The sequence below is a fragment of the Rhipicephalus microplus genome, chromosome 7, assembly GCF_043290135.1.
Source record: "Rhipicephalus microplus isolate Deutch F79 chromosome 7, USDA_Rmic, whole genome shotgun sequence".
NCBI lineage: Eukaryota > Metazoa > Arthropoda > Arachnida > Ixodida > Ixodidae > Rhipicephalus > Rhipicephalus microplus.
In genome coordinates this window covers 86,692,277-86,718,037 of record NC_134706.1, presented here as the reverse complement: position 1 = coordinate 86,718,037, position 25,761 = coordinate 86,692,277, and the positions used below count along the sequence as shown (strand labels likewise).

Sequence of the window (25,761 nt, the reverse complement as noted above, 5' to 3'; positions counted from 1 at the left end):
CATTGCCTCCTGCAGGTGCAGCCAGGCCCATGGCATCATGGAAGCTTCGCGTCCATGCCGTGAGGCGTCGCCACCATCGAAACGATGACAGTGCACTGCCCGCGGTGTCAAATGAGTGCCATCTAAGCCTTTTTTAACCGTATTATTTGTAAGACTTGAAAATGGTAAGCATAAAAAACCGTTTCTCATTGATTTTTAGGCATTCAGAAGCATGCGTGGTGCGAACGCCTGTAAAATTAAAAAGTGACGCACTTTAGATGTCAGTGTGGACCAGAAAACAAGCAGAAGTGCCGCACTGCTGTGAAGGACACGCTAATACGTTTATATTAATTACAGAAAGTTAGCCGAACACTGTCAACGAGGTGTTACGACATCTTCGTCTAGAGAAGTGCTGGAACGTTATCAGTATACCTTTACACAGTGCAGCGAACGTTTCGTGTAGTGCGATGGTATATCAGCCAGTGCTGGACAGCTTCTGTCCTCCGGGAATCTGCGTTGGAGCTATGCGTAGTACGTACCTTGTTTGCACATGAACGCTGATACACGAATATTGTTTACTGCTGTACATTCTAAAACGTTGCTATGTGACCATTATTTTATTAAACGTCGATTGGCTTGCAATAAAACTATTCATTTCCGCAATTTTGTGTGATCAGCGTTGTCATTTCGCTCGGCCTGTATGCGGCGTCACTCACTTACTAAAGTTAGTATGCAAGATACTTGTGAGCGTCTAGTAAGTAGCTTACTGAATTTTACTATATGGAAACTAGAAAAATTTAGACAGGCAGCTGCTCCAACGAGAGGAGGGGGGGACCACCATGAAGCAGAAGCAGACTACGACAGTGACAATGGTGTTGCCTGCTATGCGAACGGCCAGCCGCCCTATCAAGACGTCCTGGTGCTTTGAAACCCATTTCATTTTATACGCAACTATAAATTATACACACAATATTTTTAGCTAATATTTAATCAAAAAAGCTATTTGAGTGCAGAAGATAATAAAACTTCTTCAGTTGTCAGTAAAATAGTAATTTTCTACTATTTGCACAACTGACACCGCAATTCAGATGGCGCTATCAACATGTTTAATTTTCGTCCCCTTTGGTTCTATGGACATGTCACTCCACTTGTGTAGCGCTGTAGAAGAACCGGTAAGAGGAAAAGTCTTGGGCTCTGTGAGGTGATGACACCCTCTCTAGGATGGTGCCTGAATCTGCAGGAAGTGTTTAGGGATATGAGGTTAAACGTGCTACCACTTTTTGGTTATTTCAGTTGGCTGTATTACTTAACACTTCGTTGGTTCATTTGAACATGGTTGCGATTATTTCCAGCCTTGTTATGCCATTATTGAGTGCTCTACCGGGAGCGTAACAAAGGCGCATGAAAGCCATATGTGAACGAAAATAACAATTTTGGGGGTTTAACGTCTCAAACCCACGATGTGAATATGAAAGATACCGTAGTGGAATGCTCCGTAAACTTCACCCCACTGGGATAATTTAACGTGCACCTAAATTTAGGTAAACCGGCCACAGGCATTTTGATGTCCACGAAAGTGAGGCCGCTGTCGCCGGTATTTGATCCCGCGACACTGGGGTCATAAAAGCAGTGCATTGGCCACTGGGCCACTGCGGCAGGTGTATGCGGATGTTCTAAACGATGTTCGGCAGCTGCACACGGGCGCTGCCATGTTTGATTACGTCTTATGCCACCGTAACTGTCTCGCAGCCAGTTGCCCCAGCCATCACATTTCGACAGCGGTCGCGGCCGTGGTCGTAGCTGCATTAGAAACCAATGTGGCAGCATTCATGCAGTCGGAACCACCCGCATCGATTCAAACCCGCGCTTACTGCTCTCCCGCTCTTGTCACAACGATATATATATTTGGGGGAATCAGTTACCACTTTGTGTAATCTCACGCTTTGGAGAAATCATCAAGTATCAGCTACTTTCATCAAGAAAGTTACCGGTATTTGTTGAGCCATGCTTGCTAAGCCGAGCCTCCGACGATTGGAGAATGAATGATGAAAATATTAGAAAAAAGACCGACAAATACATTGCTCTGGGAGTTTCAGGACGTGTATATATGAAGAGAAAGTAAATGCATGAGCCGTGAACATACACTCCACACAGCACATGATGAAGAAGTGATAAGATCGAGGGGAAAGAAATCAGCACCTATAGGTGCCGCCATGTTGAATTTTCCGGCGAATCAGTCTGCTTCGCTTTTACTTAACGGCACGTCCACCTGCTTCGCTCAGCGTGCCCATGGCATCTGTTCGAAGCAGAGGCTAAGGGAACACCAAGCAGGCGACGTGACGCGGATGTTGAGCAGTGCTGCAGGAAGCCACGACTGGGGGACTGTCATGGCAGAGAGACAGCCATGGTGTTGTGGCGCCATCTAGTTTTGAAGGAACAAACCAGCTGCGAAAGATCGCCTAAATGCACAGGTGGACGAGCAATGCGTACATAATTATTACTCCCTAAACGCAGTCGTGTAAGAAAAATGTTTCAATAAGTTCTGGTACATGCAGGCCTCAGAATACATTGTTGTTGTCAACAGAGGAAAAAAATATACAGAGCCATATCACGAAAATGCACACAGACTCTTCATGAGTAGTTGTTCAGTTTATGCATAAATATAATTCTTGGATTTCCTCCCCCTTTTCCTGTAGAATGATTTTGTCAGCTGCCTGGGCATACAATTTTTCACGTTCTATCGAATGTTCATCGGTGCTTCAAGGGCACACTCCGAATGTCCTAGCCCCGCCGCGGTGGTTTAGTGGCTAAGATACTCGGCTGCTGACCCGCACGTCGCGGGATCGAATCCCGGCCTCGGCGGCGGCATTTCCGATGGAGGTAAAAAGGCTGTAGGCCTGTGTGCTCAGATTTGGGCGCGTGCGTTAAAAAAGCCAGGTGGTTGACATTTCCGGAGCCCTCCACTACAGCGTCGCTCATAGTCATATGATGGTTTTAGGACGGTAAACCCCACATATCTATCAATCGAATGCGCATCTTTTGACCCTGGAAACTCGAATTTTGCATTATATTTGCACGTGTATGTGTTTAGCACGACATATCGGCTTCAAATGCTCCCCTGAGAGGGTTTTTATTTTACTCCCACAAAATTCATGGAGACATTCATAAGTTGTCTTTTTTTATTTCATTGGTGTTGCGGGATAGGTGGGCCGCTTTCAGTATTTTTTTCATATTTTTACATAATCTGAATGTGGCTACAGAGCTCAGCAGATAAAGTAATAAATTTTAGAGCAATAAGGCCCCCGTTCTAACCCAGCCACGCCAAGGAAACTCGGTTTATCTTAGTGACTTTTTTCTTTCGGCATTGCTGTTTTAGGCGATAGTGTCAAGGAGAGAATGGTGGAGGAAAAACATTTCTTCATGTCTTTGTAAGAATGTTTGTGCATTTATTATCTGCATAGTACCTCTTTTCGCAGTTGTGAAAACGATGAGGAAGCGTAGAGTTTCGTATTTTCCAAGGGGCTTTCTTGGAGATGTTTTTGTATGCCACGAGTATGACACGTTTCATTGTTTTTTTTTTGGAGTTAGCATCAGGAGCATCCCCAGAGCGTGTGCGTTGCAAGGCAACAAAATACAGTTTGACAGTTTTACTCATACGTACAATCGGCAATGTACACTTTGCGTGCATTTACTAAGAAACTCAAAGTGTATTTACCAAGAAACTTAATGATGGCTTTAGTTAAAGTATAATCAATCGAAATTTCTTTTACGCGTGATAACAAAGCAATTCTATAGTTAAGATGTGTTCACATTCTTCACAGGTGGCTGCTTAGCCGAGGATTTAGAACACTTGCCGTCGAAGTGTCGTGGGCATGCTCTCAAACACAGCACCGTCAAGAAACGTAATATTTCACCAAGAGCAAATGAAGAAGCTCATTAGAGCCTAGGACCTGAGCTCTAAAGCACTGGTTCCCCAGTAAGCCCGCGCGATGGGGTGAGGTCTAACCTGACTGTCCCTGAGGGGGCCTAGCTAGGTGACTTCGAGTTCGCTCTGTAATTTGGACCAAATTTATTGTGGACCTAGTAGTTGTTTCACTCACTCCCACCGAAAGCTGTTATGAGGTCACGAAAATCGCCAGGTCTACGCGGAAGGCCTGGGACAGTCACAGCAAAAGCTGGAAGCGCTGCTTTCGAGAACCTTTTCAATGCGGATAATTTATTGGCGAACTGGGGGCAGGTGGGCCTCGGTGGATCAGTGCTCAATTGGCCCGAAAGTAGTGGGTTAGATCTTGGCCACGGCAGTTGAATATAAATGGAAGCGAAATGGTAGAGGCGCTTCTAATGTGTGATGTCAGTGCACGTTAAACACCAGATCGAAACTTCTGGAGCCCTCCGCTATATGGCGTTTCTCATAATCATATCGCGCGCGAAGTTTTGGGAAGTAAAGCCCCAGGTACTATTGAAGACGATAGTCTTTCTCGGGGCCCTTTGACGCAAAAAAAATTTCGTCTGTTAGTACATTTGTCTGTTTTTCCGCTCTTAACGGTGCCCCAAACGGCACCAATGTGGCCAAACAATCTTTTAAACGGCCGACCTCATCCACAGCGCCCACCAATATTGCTCAAAACTCAGTGTTCATACTTGTACAATTTTCAATTAAAAAGCAAATATTGCGCATATCTGAGGCAACAGAACAAAACGTCACTATTCTGTATGTCTATCTTTTACTAGAAAAGGCATACATAAGTAATTGTAAGGACCATAGCGTTTATCACATTACGCTGACCAGGCAACGCTTGCACAAAAAGGCAAGTGTTTTCAGCGCTTTGCTAAGACGACACGGTGATGGCACCTAACCGTCGCCTTACGTTCTACACCTTATCACCTCCAAGGCGCACAGGGCACGCGCGCTTCGTTTTCCAAGGCAACTGCCTTATAGCACTCATGTCTCACGTGTGACATGACTTGATGCTATCGTTCACCTCTGCGGCACGCTCAAGGCACTCTAACGCATCACCTCCAGTATAACATTTACCGATTTTCTTGCGCAGAACATCAAATAAACGTTTTTTCACTCTCTTCGGACGCAAAACTATCGTCTTTCGACGGGGTTTGCAGTGTAACATGCAGATACGAGGCCAATTTTTCTAACTGCAGGCACTTCATACGTTTCCATCCATCCATCCATCCATCCATCCATCCATCCATCCATCCATCCATCCATCCATCCATCCATCCATCCATCCATCCATCCATCCATCCATCCATCCATCCATCCATCCATCCATCCATCCATCCATCCATCCATCCATCCATCCATCCATCCATCCATCCATCCATCCATCCATCCATCCATCCATCCATCCATCCATCCATCCATCCATCCATCCATCCATCCATCCATCCATCCATCCATCCATCCATCCATCCATCCATCCATCCATCCATCCATCCATCCATCCATCCATCCATCCATCCATCCATCCATCCATCCATCCATCCATCCATCCATCCATCCATCCATCCATCCATCCATCCATCCATCCATCCATCCATCCATCCATCCATCCATCCATCTGTAGGTACTTTCGTGATTGCCTCCTTGACGCAGAAAAAAAATGGTTTGTGGGAAAGACAGAGTCATAAACATGACTGTTGCGTCACGACATGAATAACATGAAAGTTTGGGGATTATTAGGCTTCGCCTTTGAGAGTTGAGCGCGATAGCAATATCCTGTCTCCCGTGCGTACTTCAAACACTTAGTGCAAAAAATTTTTTAGAGCTTGCCAATCACCCACTACGTGCTCTTAAGGAAAAATTCGCGCAGTAACGTGTGTATCTTTGTTGTGGGCTACCGGCTTTAAAACATGAAGACACCATGATAATGACATGTGCTGACGCCCGATAGTAGTGTATAAGATTGTAGCATACACTCAGTAATAATGCAATAGTTCACATTGTATTGTGAAGGATATATACACGACGCGTGTCTAGTGAGGGGGGCAGAGCACGAAAGCTACTTTCGCTGCATAGCGAAGCAGACGCGTGACTGTTTGGTAGAACACCGACTTGCCATGCAACTGATCTGGGTTCGACTCCCATTCGCACCCAGAATTTATTAATGTTTTATTTTATTTCCACCTCCCTTCATTTTTTGGATTTTTTGGATTCTTCGCTCACAAACAACGGCACCGACATCAACGCCGCAATCTCTGCGAAACGAGCTCTTTAATGCTATTGCGTAAACTCTTTCGTTACCAGGCCGATTCAAGTCCATCACCGGCGATTGATGCTTTTGCATCATCAATTTTGGCATGTTAAATTTGTTTCTCGTGCACCCAGCACTGTCTAGTGGTTAGTCCAGTCACTCAAGTTTCAGAATCAATTAGAAATTGTCCGTTTTGGCAATATTGTATTTTTCACAGACCTTTACGCAAACAAATGGGCGTTTAACCTTGAAAACGTGCACTGGGCTGGCGAACCTGACAGAAGTGCATGCCCCTCGTCATTATGCCTCAGTAACATCAAAGTTGTGTATTGAAAAAACATTTTTGCAAGCTAAATATCTAAATAAAGGGCCAGCCTCACCATTTGACTATGTTGAGCAGTAATAATTGCTAGAGGTTTATGCCAGTAATTCACTAGAGAGCTGTTCCTAGAAGACAGAAAGAAATTGTTTTTCAAAAATTATTTACGAAGGTCCGGCACGTGTCTAAAATGTCGAGGTGGCCTTCTCTGACAGTTTCCAGCGGCTTTGGTTTTGCTTGCGTTCTTATACCAGACACAGAATCGCATCTAGGGTCACTAGTCACTCTTATGACGTCGTTGTCACACGCGCATGGGTGTGCACCTGCGCCGCAAAACAAGTGCGCTGCTCGAAACTGTCTTAAAACCTCAACTGAAGTGAGTGAAGTGAGCTTATGTATACATTGATGATGACAGCACCTCAGCTTCAAATTTTATGGCGACGATATTTTGCGTCAGCCTGAGATATCCACAGCCGTTCTTGAGTTTGTTCTCTTTACATCCTCAAGTTGTCTCCTCTGTCGCAAGCGCGTACGGCTCCTGACCTTAGTGCACCATCTTATAGCTATTCTGGTTACGTGCGTGGTTCACACTTCTCTGGGGCACGGTCGGCTGGCGATGGCTGCAGAGCTTCTCCTAAGGACAAGAAGGCCGCCGGAGTACACCTTAGTCCTGACTACGAAGTAGTGTGCAACACTATAGAACTGCGTGTGGTATTGTCCTTTTTTATAACGATATGTGCAAAAATGCAAAGAAATATGCTCGGATGCATGTATTGAAACACCGACCTATGCGTAATGAGGTGGCTCATAGAAAGAGGTGACGCTAGATTAAATAGCGAAGTTGATTGGACATCTCATTCAGAGAGATTATTCACATCAAGCGTATTCACCTATATTCGAAGATTTCGAGATGCTTATGACAAGACAACACAAAAATCTGAGAACAGTGTACGAGTGCACTTGTGTCGCACGAAAAACCATGCAATGCTTCACCGCACGGCACGAGCAACGAAGCAGCACCTTGGTTCCGATTTTCTTTGTCTATGGGAAGAGAATTTGAACAACATTCATTATTTTTTATACTGTTCCTAGGCCATTTATCTACAAATTGTATATTCTTAATTTTCTTTGTTTTGAATATTGTTGCATATATAATGTTTTTGTTGCACCGTTTACCAGTTGGTGACCGAAAGTTCCACACTTTCTATAGTTCTATTCATACAAAAATATTTTGTTGCTCTACAACATATATTTTTTAAAAAGAGCATTTCATCGTGCAAAACTTTGTTTGCAGCAATGCGTGTTGGAGTACTTTTTAAACTGGAAAAAGCGAACTTCCGGAGGCATATGAAAAATAACCATTTGCACGCGGTAACTAATGAGTTGAAATGCTATTGCGTACGTCGTAAGATTCTTTCCTGCTACACGTGTGGCACATACCCGTTCCCCACACTGGCGGCTGTAGGCGGGCACGTCCCACGTGTCATAAAAAGTTTATACCTACCCCAAAAAGGCGAGGATAGATATAGTAACCTAAATTTGAGAAACTGGTATTGGCCGCGTAGGCCCAACAAATGCAAGGTTCAAAACTGAGGACCCCCGCAAAAAGAAACCCAAGCATTCGGCGTGGCCATCGGATATTCTACCACACAGCCATGCTAGACGCCTTGCAACATCTTTCAAAAATGAACTCTATGCAGGCGTGAGGTCGGCGCAACTTTAGTTGTGGTCTCAGTGCGGGCTATCTGATTGCATTAGAAAGCAATAAACATTACTTTTTTAAACATATGACTGAGCCGTCCCTCCTGCTTAACGTCAATTTTATTTATTTATTTTATTTATTTATTTATTTATTTAGGTACCCTAAGGGCCCAAATGGGCATTACATAGGGGGGGAATGGGTTGAAAGCCGACACAACATACAATATTGTAAAAAGAAAGAATCAACACAACAAAAGTGACATTACAATATCATAAAGGCAGCAAAAGTACACAATTGCAAAGTACAGCGTGAATTATATAAAAAAAGTGTAAAAGTGACAGAAAATCTCGTATTTGGAAGGCAGGAACACAAATTTACAGCCTATAAAAGATGAACATGATGAAGACAAGTTACAGGGTATTTAAATAGCTAGAAAAGCGAGGAGTGCGGTTTGAAAAGAAGAGGTGTCTGTTTGGTCCACTAGGCTGCTAGGTAAAGAATTCCATTCATTGATTGCCAGAACAAGGGGTGAGTTCTGATATTTGTTTGTTCGGGCGAAAATTGGGCTAACTTTGTGAGCGTGGTCAGCGCGTGCGGACGTATAGGGTGCCGGGAGTATAAATTTGCGAGCGAATGGTGTTGGATGATGGTACAGGGTGTGAAAAAAAGTTAATCTTGACAACTGCCTGCGTTGGGTGAGAGGGGGGAGATTAAGTTCGTCCTTCAAGGCAGATACACTCTGGTATCTTGAGTACGATGACAGAATGAAGCGCGCGGCCTTGTTTTGTACGGATTCAAGCATGTTAGTCAGACACATCTGATGTGGATGCCAGATGATTTGTGCGTATTCTAGTGAAGAGCGGATAAGAGCATTATACGCGTGAAGTCGTGTCTCTGAATTAGCTAAATAAAGGTGACGCTTGAGCAGGCCGAGCTTTTTACACGCCTTCGATGTGATTTTTTCTATATGGGGGGTCCAGCTTAAATCGAATGTGAATGTAACTCCCAGATATTTGAAAGATGAAACTTTCTATTTTGGCATTATCTATTAGGTAATTATAAGTTTCGGATCTTGTCGTAGAAGAAAATTGCACATGCTTAGTTTTTTCTACGTTTATTTTCATCAGCCATTTTTCGCACCATTCAGTTAGAGTAAATAAATCATGCTGGAGTGTAGAAACATCATCGGAAGTTACTATTTCTCTATATATCACACAGTCGTCGGCAAAGAGACGAATTGACGAGGAAATGTTACATGCGAGGTCGTTTATATAAATCAGAAACAGTAAAGGGCCAAGTACTGACCCCTGGGGGACTCCTGATGAGACACCCACTGGGTTAGAAACGTGGTCATTTAATTTTACAGATTGCAAACGGTCTGTTAAAAAACTACGAATCCAGTGGGTTGTTTTGTCATCCAGATTAAGGTTACAAATTTTAGCCATTAGACGCTGATGTGGAACCCGATCGAACGCCTTCGACAAATCGACAAAAATGGCATCGGTACAAAGCAACCTGTGCTGCGAAACGTGGAGGTCAGTGACCAGCTCAAAAAGTTGTGTCTGACATGAGAAATGTTTCCTAAATCCATGTTGATTGCTAATGAAGAAGTTATTCTGATTAAGGTGGGTTACAACATGTGTGAAAAGAATATGTTCCAGCAACTTGCAGCTGATTGAAGTGAGTGAAATGGGCCTATAGTTAAGGGGATCAGACCGGTCACCAGATTTGAAAAATGGTAGGGTATGGGCAAATTTCCAATCGTCCGGCAAGCAACCTGAATCTAGGGATTGCTGAAATAACAACGAAAGCAGGTAAGCTGAGCAAGGAGAAGTTATTTTCAAGAGCTTCGCTGTTATACCGTCAGGCCCGGGGCTAGTCTTGGAAGCTAGGTGGTTGATAGCGCATGCCACGCCATGGGCTGTAATTACAATGGGCGTAAAACTGGAATCTATGTTTGGTTGCGACGGATCAAAAGAGTCATTTAAAGGTAGCTCGGTAGTGAAAACTTTGGCAAAGGTTTTGTTGAAATGTTCGGCACATTCTTGCAAGGATAACTTAACCCCGGTTGCATTGGTTAGGACGGGTACCGTGTTTTTGTTCTTGGGGTTTATAATACTCCAGAATTTGCTTGGGTCAGTTTTCATAATACTTGGAAGCGTAATATTAAAATACCTATGTTTTGCCTCACGTATTGTTTGTTCAGTTAAAGTAGAAATCTGTTTGTAGTTTTGCCAGTCATCAGGATCGTTGGTTCGAGTTGACTTTCTGTAGGCCCTTTTTTTCCTGTTTAAAAGCCGTTTGACGTCACGGGTAAACCATGGGTCGTTCGTCCTAGAGCTTATTACCGTTTTTGGAATACAAGATGCCTGAATTTCTTTGAGCTTGTCGCGAAATAGACACCAGTTTTCATTCATTGTACGATCGTGCAACCCAGTTTCAAGATTAACAGTTAAGGTTTCCAGCATATCGTTCATTTTTTGTAAGTCAGCGCGTCCGTAGTTGAAGATTTGTTTTTCTGTTTTAGTTTTGATAGCGCGCGCCATTGATAGTGTGCAGTGTATGGCCTTATGGTCACTTATTTCGTCAATGACGTGAGTGTTAGTAATTTCGGGTTGATTTGCGAGAATGAGGTCAAGCAAATGTGCGCTCCGCGTTGGTTCGCATACTATTTGCGTAAGTTGGTGGTAATCAATACATTGAATGAAGCTAAGGCATTCGAGGCGATTATTTTGCGCAGTGACGGAGTTTGTTGGCCAGTCGATACCCGAGTAGTTAAAATCACCACCTATAACTAACAATCTACTTGGAAATTCGTGCAAGATGGTGCCAATTGTATCGTTTAAACTGTCGACGAAATCTGCGGGACCATCGGGGGGACGGTAACAAGCGCCTAATACACAAGGTGTATGGCCAATGTGAACGCTGACCCAGATAATTTCTAATGGTGAATCGATGTCTATTTGTGATGGGCGATACTCTTCTTTAACTGCGATCATTACGCCGCCCCCGCGAGAGCCGCACCTGTCCTTGCGAAAAATTTCGAAGTTTGAAGGAAGGGTAAGATTTTTATTTGATATTTCGTCGGAAAGCCATGTTTCTGTGCCGATAATGATATCGGCTGAACATGTGTGCATAATAGCTTTAAGGGTGTCAAGCTTTGGAAATATACTGCGGAAGTTTGCTAGGAGTAAGGAAACTGGGGCTATTGTTTGGAAGCTACGTGAGCGACTAACAGTGTGTCACCTAGAGGAGGGCTGATTTTTTGCAGAAACCTGGACTACTTGGTTTATGGATGAATCATAGCGGTAAATGCCGCGTTCCGTGTGAAGATTGTTAAAGCGCACATAGTATTTTTCTCCGTTAGTTCTATTTGCCTTTCCGAATTCACGCAGTTTAATTCTAGCGAACTGAACCTTCTGGGAAAAATCTTCCTCAAGCCATACTTTGGGTGATTCGAGGTTTTTCAGTTTATGTCCAAGGCTCAGGGCCTCTATTTTTGATTTAAAGTTCAGGAATTTTACAATGAGTGGCCTATGAAAGTTAGGTCGACTGCGACCAACGCGGTGAGCCCGTTCAATGTCGCCAACTTCATGCCGGAGATGCTTAGAAAAAAATTCCCTTACAATACGTTCCGATTCCACGTAGTTCTCATGTTCGACTTCATCAAGACCCTTAATTATAAGATTGTTTCTGCGCATGCGGTTATTCATGTCATCCACGAGATCTACGAGCTCTTCATTGGCCTTATTAATGTGAACTTTCACTTCTTTAACGGAATCAGTGGCGGCATCGATGTTAACCTTACAATCAGACACATTTTTCATACTTCGTTCGATAGAGCGAACTCGGGTGTCGATGCTTGTGATATGCTGTTTGATTTCTGCCAGAGCCGTTTTGGTTTCTTCATGACACTCCTTGACAAGTGCGAGCACATCATTGATTTTGGGCCCTGGATTTGCTTCGACATCTCCAGCTGATAGCAGCAGGAGCGCAAGGCACATAGACAGTAGCAGTGAAGAAGGTTTAGGGCAAAGTACTCGGGTTAAACCAAACGCTTCAAAGAAGCAATCGACACGACGGCACCCGTGTGCTCGGCTGGGAAAGAAGGTACCGATGCGTGCACGGTACGTACAAACGTCGACACCCATGGCACAAATGTAACAACACACGTGGTGGGATTTACGGCCTCATAAAGTTGTGGTAGCTGCAATTACGGTGAGTGTGAACAAAAGTTTCCTACCTATGACAGAAGAAGGCACGTGTTAACAGTATGCCACTCGTGGCCGCAAATCCCGGCGGTGAGCAGCTTCCCAGCGTTTAAGTATGGTCCCGGTGGCGCTGTTGCTTGTGACGTCACAGGAGGGCGTTTCTTCTTTTCGTCATGCTGGTCGGGGCCAGATAGTAGTGGATTGTTGACAGCTTGGTTGATGAGTAACGGCCAGGTGGCTTGGGGCTGGTTGCGCGAGGCAAGCCTCGCTTTCCTATGACAGAAGAAGGCACGTGTTAACAGTATGCCACTCGTGGCCGCAAATCCCGGCGGTGAGCAGCTTCCCAGCGTTTAAGTATGGTCCCGGTGGCGCTGTTGCTTGTGACGTCACAGGAGGGCGTTTCTTCTTTTCGTCATGCTGGTCGGGGCCAGATAGTAGTGGATTGTTGACAGCTTGGTTGATGAGTAACGGCCAGGTGGCTTGGGGCTGGTTGCGCGAGGCAAGCCTCGCTTTCCTATGACAGAAGAAGGCACGTGTTAACAGTATGCCACTCGTGGCCGCAAATTGTGGTTCCAATCTAGAGATGACTTTTGTAGCAGATCTATAAACATTAAATTTTAATTCTCGTGATTCAGCAAGCTTTGTGAAACGTAGCTAGGTTCCCTGGTGAATACGCTTAAAAAGTTACAAGTGATATTTTTATCACCACATCATAAGCTGCATTTCGCTACAATACTAACGACGTCTGTGCTCTGGGTAAGTTGTGGCGTCATGTCAGACCATAAGTTACGCAGTGCAGTGACCAGTGAAGTGGATATTCCTGGTAAGCCCGCAATGCGAACACAGATGCTGCATTCAACTTGATCCACATCATTGAAAACGTTAAAACACGCAGCATCACAAAACATATGCTAAGGTTTTTTTTTCTTTGAAGCAAGCATCAAAGCAAAAAAAAAAACACTTAGCATAAGCCTCAGAATTACGTTTCTTGAAATCAACATGCCCGAATAATGAGAAAAGAATGTTTGACGTACATTTTCATTGCTAGTGTTTGTACTTGGGAAGTAAAAACAGCGCACAAATATAGACAAGGACAGAGGATGAGACCCGACACCGCGCTCTAGAAGCGCGGTGTCGTTGTTACTGTTTTACTGTTTTTACTTCCCAAGTATGAACGACCAACTATCCCAACTTTCGCTATTATTGCAATTTATTTATAGTTTGTACTTTATTGGTGGTTCCGTTATGCAACGACGAATAACAAATTCTCATGTTTCAATGTTTTCTACGTACGTGATAGTGTATCAGATTTTTACTTGTGTTCACTGAATACTGCATGCATCCGCCTCGTAACGTTATGCCTATTTTAAAAGCGTAACATAGCAAACTTTCTCATGCATGCTCCTTATATATATCATTCATTTTCAAGGTACGTAGAATCTCTTGCGGAAACTACTCTACAACATATATTGTATAAAATGGCCTCTTATGCCATGAAATACAATCTTGTAACGCGTTCGGTTTGTTTTGCTGTCTGCCAGGCTCTGCCACTCAAGCCACCAATTGGCTTTGGCAGACCTAGCCACATGTACTGTTTTATTTGAAGAAATGAAAGGTATTATTATTATTATTATTCAGGCACTCTTGCACGCCACCCAATATGTCATAAGTAACAACAATTTTACGGGAGTAGGGAAGCATTCACAGTTTCACTACACTCGCCATTCGAGGTACCCGCTACAAACCTGTGAGACGTTATGTGCACTTTTCTGAGACTGTACCTGACAACGATGAAAATATATGTCTAATCATTTTGTAATAGGCGGCAATCATTCAACGACCCACCCGTTACGCAATTAGTTTTGCGTAATACCCTGGTTCTCACAACTCCTCAGGGGTGTACAGAATGGCGTTCCAAGGAACGACCTTCCAGGAACAAGTTCCTATTTGAAGAAATGGGGAAACCCCACTGTTTCATTCAGGATAGGTTGAACTGTGACGTCAACTCGTTACATTCTAGAAAAATGGCAAAAGCACGGTGTTCCTTCTGTAAACGTTCAACGGTATTGAACAGGTGCACTCACGCAGCACATCATAGAGAACAGAGTGGATGGCTGACCACGTGAGGAGCGAAATTGTACCACTCGCCTGTCACGTCCCCATGCTGCATCCTGGTTCTTTCTTCAAGGCTCACGCCCAGGGCGTATGGAGGAACGCGACAGCAACACCGACCACGTGTTAGAGGAACAGATGTGTGTTTACAGTAGAGCTACTACACCTTGTGTCGAGAAAACAACATTATCGTCATCGTGAATAAACACACACACTCCTCGTCTTCCTCTTCTTCTTCGCTCCCATCAGACCCCAATCGTCGACTTGTCCTGTGTGGGATGTAATAACTATGATGTGCGAGAGAAATAATAAAGAGATAGAGACCGAAAGAGAAATTGTGTGTGATAAAAAAGGGAAAAAATGCTGAAAAGATCACAGGACATTCATGAAGTGAATGATGATGAGTGGTCAAAGCTCCTGAGGATCATTCAGGCAATCGTGAATCCTTCGTACATTGCCCACTCGAACATGCAATTGAGTGTGAATGCATGTGTACATTATATAAAATTTTGTCGATTGGTCGTATATTGTAACTACGCGCAGGCTTCGCATTCTTTTCATTAAGACTATCTGATGATCAGTGACATGCAGCGTCAAGAGTTCTTAGATAGGGTGTAATCTGATGTTGTTGGTTGTGGATGGTAATACGAAATGCACCTCAGAGCATATCGGGATATAATATGCTGCACAAGCTATTCGTCCTTCATGATATCTACGTTAAAGTCAGAAGACAGTATTAAGGGATCGTTTTCGTATTCATCAGTCTCGATGCCCTATATCAATGTGCTTTCTCGGCAGCCTCGGGGGCGAATGGGGGCTAGGTACATTGTCATTAAAACAATTAGTTTTGATAGTTGTATTGTAGCATGTTCACGGTTGTGATTTTGAATGATTATTGGCAGCTCGAGATCCACCATGGTCTTTGGCAGTTTAACGTACATCCCAACACCACGCGCCAGATGTACTGCTTCTTCTATGCGAATGACTAGAACGAATAAATTGAATGTTTGTGTCATGTTCCACGTTACGGTAAAGCATACTACATACACTTTCACTAACCGCTATCTCTAAATATTTCTAGAGAGGAGATTCTTGTAGATATTCTAACCACTCATGCATGTTTCGCTTTGTGTCTTGCCCCACCTTATACGAGGACTTCTTTATCAACATTCGCTTTATGTGCTTGTGGAAGACAGTGTCGTCGAAAAAGTTTCTAGCAAGGCACCACGCCATTTTCTGCACTTTTGCGGGAACGGTCCCCTCTTGACTTTTAATTTCGTATTATCTGCTGCCATGCGGCAAACACCTGATGCTCATGCACGACAAACGCAGAGTGATCCATCAATATTCTGCTGGGTTCAAAGCGGGCAAATGCTACGGTTTGGGCGGGTAGCAGAGGCCGAACGTAGGGCTCATTGCAGACACTTTGCCAGTCACCAATGAATCTTTACTCGCAGAGCAAACCAAGCACTCACTGTGATCTTAGGCGTCAAATCCTCGCTGCAGCACAGCAGTGGTGTTGGCGTAGAACTGTCGTCCTTGATGCTTGTAGTCTTTGTCAGATTATTGTCAGACCACAAGCGGCCGCATATCTTGCAGCTGGGCCCAAAACTTCAGTCGAGGAACATGCGCTTTCACCACGCAGTGGTGCCCCAAACCTTAGGCAGCGACTACTTAAAGCGTTTTGCAGCTGTTTCCTCGTTTTCACTGCCTCTGGGTGCGCTTGTTGGCACTACCATCTCGCTTCAGCTTCGCGAGCCCTCAACAGCGAGTAGAATAGCCGGCGCCGCATCTAAATTGGCTTGCGACGCTCCCGTGCCGCTGCAGCTTCGCGGGCAACAGCACGTTCACGTTCGTTTGCATCCATGGCAGAGAGAGAATGTGTTATCTGGAATGCACTTCGTCATGTTCATCACTCATCAGCCACAGCACAAAATAGACATGATGCCTCACAGATGTGTAGTGCGTACCTCCCTTATCAGCAGATTGATAAATGTCATGGGGGCATGATGATTGATTCATCGACGTCGTCATGACGTATGGCGTTTACCTTGCATTTGCTGTGCCGTTATGGCAGAAAGACAATGTGTATGGTCGTTTTTTTCGTAATTAGCGTCATCGTCATCGAGAGACAATGGCGGACATGGCTTGACCTTAAGGAGCTTCGCCTCTGAAAATTCTCGGCAGAGGAGAGACCGCAACCCACGATCTGAAGGTGAGTGGCGTAACCACTTGGCCATTCGTTTTTTATTTCTTTCATGGTCGTAGCGATGGCACTTGGCAGCCTTGGCACTTAGAAGCAATTCAGTACAAAACTCGTATGTTCGTTCTTCTCATATAGCGACACGATGACAATCACACAGTACTAATTCATTTATCATCTGGAGCGAATACGGAGGGACCATCACCCAGTTCTTATGCAACACCCAAGAATGCAAGTGCGAATGGCCACATTGATTTCCAAGCTAACTAACTTTAAACTTTTTGGTGAACATACTGGAGGTGACTTGATGGGAGTTATTGAACTGGATACTATTATGTCCCGCATTAAAAGCACTTACTCCCGTGCGTGCGACAAGGTATACAGCTGTCCCAGCAGGCCACTCCAGGGTAGATGCAGACTATGAGCCCCTACGAGCAATTAGAAGATGAGCAAAACGTCGCTATCGCTGCACTGAGAGGCTAGAAGATTACAAGAAGAGTAAGTCACACACATCCAATCTAACCGACACATGTAATAGTTAGGTCGGAAAAAAATTGCACGATTTCTGCTATTCATTGACCCCAGTTGCTCCACTTCCGAAATTATGGCAAACAATTACTGCTTTAAGCCATCCAGTATCCCAGCAAAAGCCATTCAGAGCTTGGCCATATCTTTTGGATCATTCGAACGTAGTGTTTTTAATAGGTTTTGCAGAATGCTGACTGAAGCTGGGCAATTGGTTCACAACACTACTGCACTGCCTACTTCTGTAGAGCAGCGAATCCAAGATGCATACGTTTATCACATGCTCAACTGGATAACACGTATTCTCCACTAGAGTTGCGAACTGCTCTATCACTAGCCCGAGTAAGAACGGCAACCGGTCCAGACAACGTATCGTACAGTGTTCTGAAAAATCTAGGACCTAACGGCATGCCAGTTCTTCTACGGATATAACGACATGTGGACGAAGTCATGCGTTCTAATGTGTTGGAAAGTCGCGAAAATTGTTCCACTGCTGAAACCTGGTCAATCACCTCTTTCGCATGACTGATTCCGACCAGTCAGCCTCACTAGCTGTGTATCTGAAGTCATGGAAAAAATGGTTGACAGAAGATTACAGTCGTGTATTGAAGCTAACAACTTTCTTCCAGAACAGATGGCTGGCTTCAGACGACGGCGATGCACCATGGACGGCGTCTTTGACCTCGTTACATTTGTAGAACATGAGACGAGCTGTCGAAATATGGCTCTTGCGGCGTTTATAGATATTGAGAAGGCATTTGACTTTGTGAGACACACTTCTGTGCGGCACGAGTTTACTTCTTCAGGGGTTCATGGTCGTATCCTTCAATAGATCGCCAACTTCTTGCGTAAGAGACAAAAAAATATACATTTCAACTAATAACGGAGACAGCGATCGCTTCAACATGAGAAAATGTGTACCCCAAGGAAGCTTTCTAAGTCGGCTTTCTTTCAATGCTGCAATGGCAGGTCTTTCAGAAGTGCTGCTCGAAGCCTTGAACATATCCATGTATGCAGACGACATATGAATATGGACGTCCCACAAATCACTGGAAGTGATCGAACATCGGCTTCAACAAGGACTAAAAGCAATTAGTGACTACCTCAAGGAGCGAGGCATGGGGATTTCTCACGCCAAATAGGTAGTTCTGCCGTTCACCAAAGAAACACTGAGAAACTTGAAAATTTTTGTGGATGGCCAGAGAATTGAAATCGCACAAAAGCATCGCTTCTATGGCGTTACCTTAGATAGCCAACTGAGATGGAGTCAGCATATTGCTGATCTAGAAAATCAAGTGAACTGCATCATAGATGTTATACGTCGCATTGCGGGAACAAAATGGGGTGGTACATCAGCATCTCTACTTTATGTTCATTGTGCACTAATCCGACAGAAAATTGCCTAATCTGCGCCAGTTCTCCACAACATCTCGCAGACGTCTCTACACCGACTTCAGCTGTTGGAAGCACGAAGCGGATACACATATGTCGGGGGGTACCACAGGCAACATCAAGTTCTCTGACACTGGCAGAGGCGAGAGAATCCAACTTTATAGTAATTAGAAATGTGGAGACATGTCGGCACCTTTTTCGACTAGTCACGCAACACTCTTCATAAGCGTTCATGATTAACATCGTGAACCGCGCCGGGGCACAAATACACCATGTGTACCAACAGTACATTGCGCGGCTTCCAGTGTCAACACTTTGGCCACTGGACCAAAACTACCCGTCATGGCTGCTTGAGCTACCAACTACTGAAACGTCCATAGAAGGACTTCGCAACAAACATGAAGTGCCAATCGTTGCCGCACAGCTGTCGGCATCACATCATCTGTTTGACAAGTACCAAAAATACACTCACGTGTATACTGACAGCTCCGTCCCCAAAGAGACAGCGACATCAGCCTTTATAATTATCGAATTGCACAAAGAATATGCATGTTGGTTGGGCCACCTCTCTTCTTCAACAACATCGAAGCTCGTAGCAATTTCACTAGCCGTAAGCTTTATTAAACTGTCAGCGACACCAAAAATATAGGTGGTAATTACAGACTGTCTGGCAGCACTCGCATGCGAGGAAAATTCCACTTCTAGATATATTGATGCGTGTATAGTATACGCTATACTAAAAGAGCTTTCAGAAGCTACGAAGTCGTATCATCGAGTGGCATTTCAGTGGGTACCCAGTCACTGCGGAATTAAGAGAAATGAAATGGCGGATGAGCTGGCAAAAACCACTCATAATTCTACGCAAACGTGCCTCATTCCGGTATCTCAATATGATGTGAATACAATTTTAAGAACAACAAAACGTGAATTATGCCTGTCTACCTGGTTCACAGACGAAACAAAGAAATCGATCCTATATTCTGTTGATCCTAATCTTGAATACCAATTAAACCGCGACCTCCCAAGACGTATAAACACACTTATACATCACTTACGACTCGGAACTGCTTACACAAAGCACTTCCTACTTCGTATTAAGCGTGCAACATCGTCAGCATGTTCATGCGGCAACGACGAGGATATCTCTTGCTCGACTGTCTGAAACGCGACACACACCGAAGGCGACTAAAACTGGAACTCCAAAAATTAGATCCCGCGTGGACATTTGCGTTGAATAAAATACTGGGTCTATGGCCATCCAAAACAAATGGCAAAGCAGTAAAGGACTACAACACTTCTTCGAAAAAACGAAGATTTGTGACGACTTGTGATCGGACAAAGTTAAAAGTGAGCGTGGCGTCTACATGTTTGTTCTGCATATAGAAGAACTTTTGCTCTGACACATGTAGGACTGTTTATATGTATATATGCTATAGTTTTTTTTATTTTCTTTATTCATACCAATCAAGAGAAAAGGGGTAGCCATCGCCAAGTAACGGTGACAAAAACTCCTTCGTTTAATTTATATTTCTATAAAAAACCATCAAGAAACGTTCTTTTCCTGTTATACTCTATAACAGCAGTAAGAATAAATGCTTCCTGATTACTAATCACTATTCTGACTTGCATAACGTTTGCTAGTATACAACCCTGAGCCGAATACACATCCCAGTGAAATGAGCTGTTAAGGAAATTATTTTCTCTGCGTTTCCTACAACATACACACTCACTAGCACTGCATAGTATACTATAGTGCGGCATAGTATAGCGAGTGTGCGAGAAAATGATGTGATGGTGAGGAGAGGACAGAACTAGCATGTTTATACAGAGACAATGAATAGAATATTGGGAGATCTCACATGAAGTAGCAATCAATATTATGTGGAGCACGAATGAAGAACGTTGATGCGTTACTTTAAAATCAGCGTGACGTTACGAGGTGGACGTCAATTATGCCGTACATAACCTCTATGTCATGATTATCACGTTTAGACAGGTTTTCACCTTCGTCGTTTATTCTCGTCACATATTACCGAGCTTGATATATGTGGAGCTAGCAAAAACGCCGTGACCACACTATGAGCGTAGCATTTAGTCATGTTTTACATGACAGGGATGCCATAATTATCAAGTTTGGACGTGTAATTTGCCTTCGTCGTCTATTCACGTCACGTGATACCGTTTTTTGGTATATGTGGAACGAGTGAAACAGCCGGGAGCGCACTGTGAGGTAGCGTATAGTCATGTTCTTACATGACACGCATCTCATGATTATCATGTTTGCACCAATCATATACCTTTGTCATCCATTTACGTCCCGCAACACCAAATTTGGTATATGTGAAGCCAGCAAAACGGCTGCGAGTGCATCAAAAGGGGGGCATCTAGTCATGTTCTTACATAACTTGCATGTCATGTTGCCACCGTTAGGGTCTGTCACTTATGTTCGCCATGCTGACATGCCATACTATATCAGTTTTCCAATACGTCATGTGAAGGAAACCACCGCAAGAGCAGCAAGACCATGAAACGTGAATTACGACATTCATTACGTACATTTCAGGGTTTTAATCTTGTGACTAATCAGTTATGATCGTGATACAGTCATGTTATGTCATATCAATTTATGGTATCGATACCATTATCGAAACGGCCAGGAGAGCTAAAAGTTGTAGATAGATAGATAGATAGATAGATAGATAGATAGATAGATAGATAGATAGATAGATAGATAGATAGATAGATAGATAGATAGATAGATAGATAGATAGATAGATAGATAGATAGATAGATAGATAGATAGATAGATAGATAGATAGATAGATAGATAGATAGATAGATAGATAGATAGATAGATAGATAGATAGATAGATAGATAGATAGATAGATAGATAGATAGATAGATAGATAGATAGATAGATAGATAGATAGATAGATAGACTGAATGTCACCGAAGTTTGCTAAGGAATGCTTCGCATTTAAAATAGAATATGGAAACGGAAGGAGAGGAATGAAAAAAAATAATTGGTGGAAGAAAAGGTTGTGGCTAATAGAGAGAGAGAGAAAGATAATTAGGGAGAAAAGGGGAGATTAAAAAAGGAAGAAATAGAAAAAAGAAAGACAGCAAAGTAAATGTACAGAAATATGCTCGCTGACGGCGAAGATTACTAAGTTGCAAATCTCAATCCTCGACTAAACTTTCTACTTATACTAGTGATATTACTGTATAAACGCTTATGTATCACTCCTTTCAATGCAATTTCCTGTGCGAAAATTTCATTATGTTCGTGCGTTCTCGAAGATTTATGTTTGAATACCTGAAGGCCAGTATTATTGACGGCACACTCGAAGAACAAAGTGAAAAGTGCCACAAAGGTTGGACTTGTAATAGTCGTGCGCGAAGTTTGAATATGTACATGTAGGCAGCGTGGTGAGCGATATCTTAAAAAATGTGACTTATGCCTCTTTCTCTGAATCAGTAAAACACGAAATCGAAACATGTCTTCAGAGTGGTATAGAGCGTTTGTTGTGTATTGTTTAGCCACAAGAGTGGAATAATGGACTCTACAGCAACAAATTGCAAAGTCACGCGAAGAAAGGCAAGCAGCAGCAGCTCGGAACTTGCCGCGAGCATCTCAGGCAAAAAGCACCCGCGAAATGGGCACACGTAGTTCGAGCGCAAACTAACAACTGTCGCAGCTTGACACTAAAAGCGCGCTAGTAGAATACGGGGCTTACACGCAGAGGGTTTATTGGAATTCCAATCTGTCCTTTGTAATTCTTTTATATGTTATTTTAGCTCTCGTTTAGCACACGCTACGGAACACGGCAACTATGACGCCGTTGTGGTCCCATAACAGTTTTCGCTTTAATGAAGGATGTTTTTTTTTCACCATAGTTATCCACTGCCACCACCGCCACCACTGTCCGTAAGCGTAAGAACAAAATAACCCGGAGAGAACATGATACTGGTGCTCTCACCGAAGGTGTGCAACCTCAGCATTTTATCACAGACCAGTGCCGGTACTTTCAAATCCTTTGCAAGTCGAACCTACGCAGGCTTCATTTCAACAAACAAGTCACGTCAAGATGTGTAATGAAGCGCTAAGACAATTAAAACAAAACCAGATGTCAGGAAACGTCAAATGCGTAACGAGTGCTAAATGGAATACTTTCAATGTCTCGCAAAAACCCACCCAAAATCATAATCTTCATCAGCTACATTATCGACGAAGTGCACATATTGGTTTTATTGACAAAGTGCGCATATATATTACCTGAGGAGGAGGAGGAGGAGGAGGAGGAATAAATGAGGAAGGACAGGGAGGTTAGCCAGTTCTCAGACCGGCTGGCTACCCTGTACTGGGGAAGGGGGTAAGGGGGATAAAGGATGAGAGAAAAGAGACGTTGTAAAAAAAGAGAGAAAAGGTCATCAGACGATCCACGACGCTGTTTACAGTCTGTCTCTAAGACCACTTGCCCGCAGAAAGCGCAACAACGCTCTCAATGCCTGGTGTGCAGAGGATGGTCTCGGCCAGTGTCCTATTACCCTTTTTTCCGACAATTGGCGATTGTCTATTCTATCTGAAGCTTTTGACAGTTCTTTTCTTGGCACGCTGAAGCGGGGACACTCGCAGAGGAGATGGGAGAAAGTCTCTGCGCAGCCACAGTTGTCACATGTCGGGCTTCTGGCCATACCGATTCGAAACGAATAAGCATTCGTAAAAGCCACCTCAATCTACAGACAGAACAAAAGTGTCTCCTCTGCTCTGGTTATTCCCGATGGAAGACGGAGCTGTAGGTGTGTGTCCAAATTATGAAGGCGGACGTTGGTGAATGACGGTGAATTCCACTGAGCGAGTGTCAGTTCTCGTGCAAGTGATCGAAGCCTTGCAGCGGCGTCCGTTCTTGATAATGGTATAGCTACACAAGGGCATCATCATGAGCAGTTCGGGCTGCTTCATCTGCACGGTCGTTTCCATCAATGCTGCATTGGCCTAGTATCCATTGATACGCTATGTCATGTTGGTTTTCCATAGCCCGGTGATGAAGCAGTCGGATTTCAGCAATTAGCTGTTCGTTTGGTCAATGACGATATGGCGAGGCAATGCCCTGGAGAGCTGCTTTGGAGTCGGAGAATATTGACCATGTCTGTTGTGGTTCTTCAACTAAAAACTCCAGAGCGGCACGAATGGCGGCGAGTTCTGCCGCCGTGAATGATGTCAGATGCGAGGTGCTGAACTTTATCGTGATGGATTTCTCCGGAATCACCACTGCGCCTGTTGAACTTGTTGAAGTGACCGACCCATCCGTGTAAATGTGAATGCGTTCACTGTGTTTCTCAAGCAGAAACAGTAATGTTGTTGGTTTAAGGGCCAAATTTGACAATTTTTTCTTCTTTTGCATTCCGGGGATGGTTATCAGGGCTTCCAGTGGATGTAGAGAACACAATGGTAACGAAGGTCTTGCTGCGTGCGTGAAGATCGTGGGAATCACCGTGCGATGTGGGGCAATAATAGAGCAAAACGCAGAGCATGGCCTGGAAGTTGGAAGGGAGGCGAGGTGATGCGATTGAATCCGGGTGGTATGTCTTATGTGCGTTCTTAAAGCATCGACACGAATGTAGGTTGTGATAGGGTGTTCATGAGCGATTGCGACAGTCGCTGCTGAGGATGCGCATCTCGGCAGCCCGAGGCATATTCTCAGTGCTTGAGCTTGTAATGACTGGAGGACGTGTACGTTTGTTATGCGGGCCTTGCCAAGCACAGGTAGGCTGTAGCGCATGAAGCCAAGAAAAAGTGCAGCACACAGTTGAAGCATGGCTCGTACTGATGCACCCCATGATTTTCCCGCAAGAAACCTCAGGACGTGGATGATCATGGTCAGTTTCTTCTTCATGTGAGCAATATGAGCACTCCAAGACACGTCACGATCTATTTTTTTTCCAAGAAACGGCGAGTCTTTTGATAGCTGATCGTGTGTCCATTCATTCTGATGCGGTATGACGTCATTGTTTTGCGCGCAAACGCAACGAGTGAACATTTCTCAGATTACAGTTCCAGTCCTCGTTTTTGAATGTAGTTTGACGTCAGTGTAGCCGCTCTCTGAAGCCTGGCTCGTACATGTAGACGCGTGACCCCTGATGCCCAGATACAGATGTCGTCTGCATATATCGACAGATGTACGGAGTGTGGCAGGACGTCAACGAGGCCTATGAGCGCAAGGTTGAAAAGAATGGGGCTTAGGATCCCACCTTAAGGTACGCCGCGATAAGTATGATGGTGCGTTGTTGCACCATCTTCTGTCTGAACGAAGAAGGTTCTGTTCTTCAAATAGCTGTAGATTCATTGGTAAACGCGGCCTCCCAATCCAATGCTGCCCAAGGCGTCCAGGATGGTTTCATGTAATACATTGTCGTATGCAGCCTTAATATCTAAGAAAAGTGCCGCTGATAATCTCTTTAGGCTCTTCTGCTGTTGTACAGACGTGACAAGATCAACAACATTGTCTATGGAAGACCGTCCACGTCGAAAGCCGGTCAAGGCACCGGGGTATATATTGTTACGTTCCAAGTACCACTCCAGGCGAGTCAGCACCATTCTCTCCATCACCTTTCCAAAACAGCTGGCAAGCGCGATGGGGCGATAGGAGGCTTTGTCCAGAGGTGATTTGCCTGGTTTGAGCAGGGGCACAAGGCGGCTGCACTTCCACGAAGGAGGAACCAAACCGTTGCTCCGCGAGTAATTGTATACAGCTAGAAGGGCACGCCAAGCTGTTCGTCCTAGGTTAGCAAGGGCCATGTAAGTGATTCCATCGGGTTAGGCGATGACGAGCGCTTGCATGCTGCCAATGCTGCCTGAAGCTAATCTAGAGAAAACATATTGTCCATTCGAGTGTCTCTGGACGCCGGCGCGTTTCGTAGGTTACTCATGTTGATCCCGGACCCCTTGTTTGCAACCCTGGCACGGAAGTCTTCCGCTACATCGATTTCACGCCGGCCTTGGTGGAGAGCAAGGCATTCAAACGGACGATTCTGTTGTGGCAATGTTCGTAGGCCGCGAATTATTCTCCATATTTGCGAAAGAGGTTTGTGGGGATCGAGCGACTAG

At 44.2% G+C, this 25,761-nt stretch overlaps 1 long non-coding RNA gene across 1 annotated transcript in view; it reads right to left on the bottom strand.

Moving 5' to 3' along the window:
* The window catches only part of LOC142767006 (uncharacterized), a 28,066-nt gene extending 15,088 nt beyond the window's left edge, over positions 1 to 12,978 (bottom strand). Inside the window, exon 1 of the long non-coding RNA XR_012884702.1 lies at positions 12,453 to 12,978. This is a non-coding gene — a long non-coding RNA (uncharacterized LOC142767006). The remainder of the gene's footprint in view (positions 1 to 12,452) is intronic.
* Between the last annotated feature and the right edge of the window lie 12,783 nt (positions 12,979 to 25,761).